Source organism: Thermobia domestica, chromosome 9 (assembly GCF_964235325.1).
Source record: "Thermobia domestica chromosome 9, izTheDome1.hap1.1, whole genome shotgun sequence".
Lineage (NCBI taxonomy): Eukaryota > Metazoa > Arthropoda > Insecta > Zygentoma > Lepismatidae > Thermobia > Thermobia domestica.
The window spans coordinates 97,045,662-97,051,925 of record NC_137462.1 but is presented as its reverse complement, the minus strand read 5'-3'; positions in this window follow the sequence as shown (position 1 = coordinate 97,051,925).

Sequence of the window (6,264 nt, the reverse complement as noted above, 5' to 3'; positions counted from 1 at the left end):
TGTGCAATATGTTCCGAAGATGTGAGCCAGGATGTTTTACGCTACAAATTACCAAACTATGTAATTAAGAAAAGTTAGATTAATCAAGTTAATATAGATTAGGTTAGGTTCTGGCTTAATCTGCGGAAAGTAACCCCTTTCTGTATATTTTACAAATCTATGGTTGTCTAAAGTAGGACTGGATCCTCAATCGTAATGCTTTTTTGATAAGTACTAAATCTAGAGATGGGGAAATAATTTTAAGAAAGAGGCTGATTGACAATCGTCAGTGTCTGATACTGGATGAAGCTGAGCGATCCTCCAGAAACAGCTACAAATAGTTCTTTTGGTGCAGGTTAAGGGGTATAAGTAAGGTCGGCTTCAAAAGACATTTAAGAGGAACGAATTTTTGCAGGCAACATTAAGCGGGAACACTTTGTTTCGTTTGTTTTAATTAATTATATTAGGGTTTACCCTGCCTTTCAGCGCCAGGCTACATAGGACGTATACTTAGTTTACTTGATTTCTGGAAATTGAACACAGGTCTGCCGCACCGAAAAAAGTGTATTTAATGCATATTAAAGAGAATGCCTCTTTTTTTTATTATTTTTTTTATTTTTTTTAGCACCGAGGTTGTATTAACACATGGACCCGATGTACAGCATAGGATGAATCTAAATCACATCATTCACTAGAAATCGATCCCGTTATTTTAAGGACTACTACGTTTGTCACCCGACTGTAATACATATATAATTCAAAAGGCATGATAAAAAAACCTGGAAAGAGAAGAATTATATAGAAATTAAAATTTACATAATAATGGATAGTGTTGGCTACCTTAAAGTTGACCTATATCCAAATAGGGAAAATGTATCATATACTAAATTAGTTTTAGTTTGTACTAGTTCTTCTGTTTCCGTAAATTTCCGTCAAATCATGCTGTATGTTCAACGGTTTCCGACATGAAAATTCATACATTGAAAAATTGAGATTGTGCAATCGATCTCGGACCTCCCGCTTTTCGCACCAGAGCACCATAGGTGTCCAAACTCGCGAGCCCGGCGCTCATGAGCTCGCCACTCGCGCTCAACCGGGCTCGGGCTCAATAATTGAGCGCGAGCCCGAGTGAGCCCGAGCTCCAATGAAATAAGTGAGCGCGAGCCCAAGTGAGTGCGAGCCCAGTTGAGAGAAGTGAGCGCGAGTCCGAGTGAGCGCGAGCCCACTTGAGATTAGTAAGCGCAAGCCCCAGTGAGCGCGAACCCAATCAAGAGAAGTGAGTGCGAGCGCGAGTGAGTGCGAGCCCAGTCGAAAGAGATGAGCGCGAGCTCGAGTGAGTGCGAGCTCAGTTGAGAGAAATGATCGCGAGTGCTAGTGAGCACGAGCCCAGTTGAGACAGTTGAGCGCGAGCGCGAGTGAATGCGAACCCAGTCAAAAGAGATGAGCGCGAGCCCAAGTGAGTGCGAGCTCAGTTGAGAGAAGTGATCGCGAGTGCTAGTGAGCGCGAGCCCAGTTGAGACAGTTGAGCGCGAGCGCGAGTGAATGCGACCCCAGTCAAAAGAGATGAGCGCGAGCCCAAGTGAGTGAAAGCTCAGTTGAGAGAAGTGATCGCGAGTGCTAGTGAGCGCGAGCCCAGTTGAGACAGTTGAGCGCGAGCCCAAGTGAGTGCGAGCCCAGTTGAGAGAAGTGAGCGCGAGTCCGAGTGAGAGCGAGCCCACTTGAGATTAGTGAGCGCGAGCCCCAGTGAGCGCGAACCCAATCGAGAGAAGTGAGTGCGAGCGCGAGTGAGTGCGAGCCCAGTCAAAAGAGATGAGCGCGAACCCGAGTGAGTGCGAGCTCAGTTGAGAGAAGTGATCGCGAGTGCTAGTGAGCGCGAGCCCAGTTGAGACAGTTGAGCGCAAGCGCGAGTGAGTGCGAGCCCAGTCAAAACAGATGAGCGCGAGCCCAGTAGAGACAGGTGAGCGCGAGCGCGAGCGAGCCCAGTGGAAAATGGCCATCTATGCGGAGCACTACGAAATCTGCTTCTGGTTTTAACTTAAACTTAGAAAAAGTAGAAACTTGCGGGTACTCAAGGAGCGGATTGGTTTAACGCGCTGGCGCGGTAAATCATGGGTACAGGGTTTGATTTACAGTTGAGTCTAACTTCTTCACGTGTAATTTTTATAGAACTCTCACAGCTGGTATGGTATTTTCTGATCTAAACTTTTTCATTATTTATCAATAATTGTTATATCCAATTCTTGGCCCAGCTGTATACCGTGTACGCTCGCATAATGTCCGCACTTTTTTTTTAAATACTAAAATCGCGGTGTCAAAATGCAGGTGCGCACATTACGCGGATAGTTCAAAAAACCGTGCTCTATTATTATTATTATTATTATTATTATTATTATTATTATTATTATTATTATTATTATTATTATTATTATTATTATTATTATTAAGGTTGGATTCAAGGGATTGACTCAAAATCGATAAAGAATATGTAGCTAGTATATAAATTATTTATTTAGCTTAAAATTATATTCTACACAAAATAAAATAATCCACAACTATTTTGTATAATTTATTCTAAATTTTTAAATAGTGTCTGGTGCCAGAAGTACGAAAATTGGTACTTATTAGAAATACCACAAGACCTAACTTACATTTTCAAGCTGTGACTTTTACAGTGCAGACATTACGCGGGTCACTCCCCCCCCCCCCAAAAAAAAATATCGCTCAAGTTGGGGTACGGACATTATGCGAGCGGATACGGTACTATCGGTTTAAATCGTGCTTAGTTAAAAGGTCTAGGGTATGTCCACGGAAATAGGGACAAAAATTCATGAAAGAAATATAGTTATAATTTTTAGTCAAGTTGTTGTTCTCATAAAAAATATAGTTGTATGTAGTTGGCATCATTAATTTTTTTCAGAGAATTACTATTTTCTTATTTTTCCCGTAGGTTACCTTTCATCTACTAAGTTTTAATGTTGATTATATTATACAAGCCCTATTTATTATTACATAGGTCTTACTTTTTTTCTGTCGGTATCCCAGGTAAAATTTCATATAACTGATGAAACCTTTTCTTAAAGTAAAGTTCAATGTTCAACTTAATTAAACTGTGTTTATTTCAAATTATTATAAATGTATGTTGCTTATACTTAATAATAAAAGATCGTTGACAAATATAACGTGAGTTACCTACTAAAATAAGTAGTCATAAAATGTAAATAAAAATTTAATATTTTTATCATAATTAAATTATGTGTGTCCCTATCTTACGTAGTAATTTCATGCACATAGCTATGCCAGGGCAAAAGAAAATGTACTGAAAAATCACAAATTCTGAATGTAGGGGAAAAAAAATTGTAACGTGAGTTACTATACTATTTTCTTTTCTCCTAGGTTTGATGTAACATGAAATGACGATATTTGGTAATTATCTGAATAAATATGACAGCTTTTCTTTTCTTTTCTTTTTTTTTTTTTTTTAAAGACGGAGCTTTTAAGTTTATTGTGGTTAGTATCCTTCAAAATATACGTCATTACGTAACGTGAGTTACCATGGACATACCCTCTAGTTGTTTCCATTTGAGACTTTTTTTTCTTTTTTTTAAAGTTTGTCATCAATCAGCACTTCAAAGCAAGATTGGCTGGTTTAAACCAGCTTTTTTTTTAACAACTGGTTTAGATAAAAAAAAAAAAAGAAAATTCTTCGTAAAATCTTGATGAACACACATTTCTGGGTTATCACATTTCATTCTCGTATATTATTCCTAATACCTTGGTATATTCAGACCTAAATTCTCCATTCATTACTCAAAGAGATTATACTACAAAAGCAACTTGTTTTTTATAAGTTTATGAATGTTTCTTATTTTTTTTATAGTTTGTTATTCTAAATATTGTTTCGTTTTAATAATGTTTACTATTGATAAAATACATCGAAATGCCGTACTTTTGGGGAAGGGGGGGGGGTCATACAAACTCCACGAGAGGCATTTATTGAAATCAGAAATATGTTTGTATCTATTTATGTATAAATGGTTCAGAGCCAAAGTGGACTCAAATAATTCGTATCTTTATTCACTTTTCTTACTGATATGAAAATCAAGTCATTATATTTCTTTAACTTGGACTAATAAAAGTCGTAGTGAATTAACTTGAACTACATTAGTTCTTCTGTACTCTGCAGTATTTTGAAATTGTCCATATGTAATTCTGAATAATGGTTTCACTTGTGCAATTGTTTATCTTTTTGTCCTTCTGAAATGACTCTTGACAATTATATTAACAAGTGTGTAAAGATCAGTACAAAGTATTTTTATCTGGAGTCCTTCGTGAGTGAGTCGGCAGAAGTATCGCGTTTGTGGCCAATTAGTTCCGGTTTCGAATTCAAATGGAGGACAATTTCTCTCAGATGTAAGCCGAAAAGCGGTTTGGATTCCGCTTTAAGCGTATGGGACCCCTTCCAGCATTACCCGGTTGTTGCATAATAACACCAAGGCGAAGCAAACTTATTTCTGTGCATATATGATATAAATACATAGAGCAAATTATTTAAACCGAAAAAACCTGGTTTAAACCAAAAAATCGGGTTTATTGTTTTTTTAAATAAAAAACATGGTTTTTGCCAACCCTGCTTCAGTCAATACCACATCTTTTAGGCAGTTACTTAAGGACTTCACTAAGCAAATTAATCCTGCAGATACCGACGTCTGTTAGCTTCAAAAAAGGGGGCACACGTAGCAACACTTATTAGTGTGGTGCACTCAGACATTTGCCGTGGATTGTGATAAATTATCATTGTACCTCTTATCTTCCTACAACCAACATTATACATCTCTTAAAAATGTTTATTATTATTATTATTATTATTATTATTATTATTATTATTATTATTATTATTATTATTATTATTATTTTAACATTTCAGACGATTAGCATTACTGACAGACGTACATCTTTTTATGTTATAAATAGAATTATGTATTACAGAACACAGTAAAAATTAACAATTTCTCACCTTGATTCACCTGCCTTGGCTTTATTTTCTCTTTACTTATCGTTGAGTTTGTAATTCTTGTGGAATAATATTCTGGAATAACGTACTCGATTCTATGCAAGCAGTTCCGGGTTCTATTCCTTGTAGGGACGTCGATCACAAAGTGTAAAAGCCTTTTCACACCAGGCATCCTAAGTGAAGTTTTCTTAATGTCGGGATAGAACCTAATTTTCGGGAAGATTCCCAAAATGGGAATTTTTCCGGGAATTTATCTACAATTTTAAATAAAATTGCATTCTATTACTATATTATAGTTTCAAGTTAGGATCTTTTTTTTTTTTTTTTTTATCACAGTAGCTATATTATTACAGTTGTCTCCAGGGCCGTATTCAGGGGGTCTAGGCCCCCTCTAAATTTTAGCTGCCCCCTAAAATGTTCACGGTAGACTGACAAATGAATTATAATATGGTGATGAAATATAATATGGTAGCATCGCCACTCCTAACTTCAGTCGGGCCTAGTGATGCTTAAATTCCCGGGAAGATATTTTTCGGCAATATTCCCGAGAAGATTCCACAAAATGGAAATTTTCCGGGAAGTTATGTACAATCACAAAGAAAATTGCATTCTATTACTATATTATGATTTTTAAGTTAAATTCGTTTTTATATCACAATATATTATTACTGTTGTCCCCAGGGAAGTCTTGTGAGTGTATATTCTGAACGATGTTATGTTATTTTATGAACATTTTATTATATTTAGAGAGTACACAAAATGGATATTTATTTACAATATGTTCTATGAAAGTAAATATGTTTCAAAAATGGTATAGTAAGTCCACATACTTTTAAACCGCTAAACAGTTTAAATTTACATGTTGGTGGATTTTCTGAACTTCTACTACTGATATTATAAACATATTAAATTTTTAAATGTTACAAACAAATTAGGTTAGGTAACTGCCAGAACACAGATGTCCCACCATTTTGTCAACATTTGTCAACATAAATATGTATGCTCACAATATTTGCATGTCTTTATAATTTTGCATGTAACATTGCCACACACGGCTTTTCTACCTGCCCATTTCTCGAAATTCCATGCGTTAATTCACATGTAAAAGAAGTTCGAGTACCTCTTCAGAAATTCGAGTCAGAGAGAGGAGACAGACTGATGTCTATTAAAAACGGTGGTTCAGGGTTTATTAATAGTACTTCATTTGTATTTCTACATAATTCTACATTACTTTACAAAATGGTTTCTTTCCATCATTTGTAAATTAGTACTTT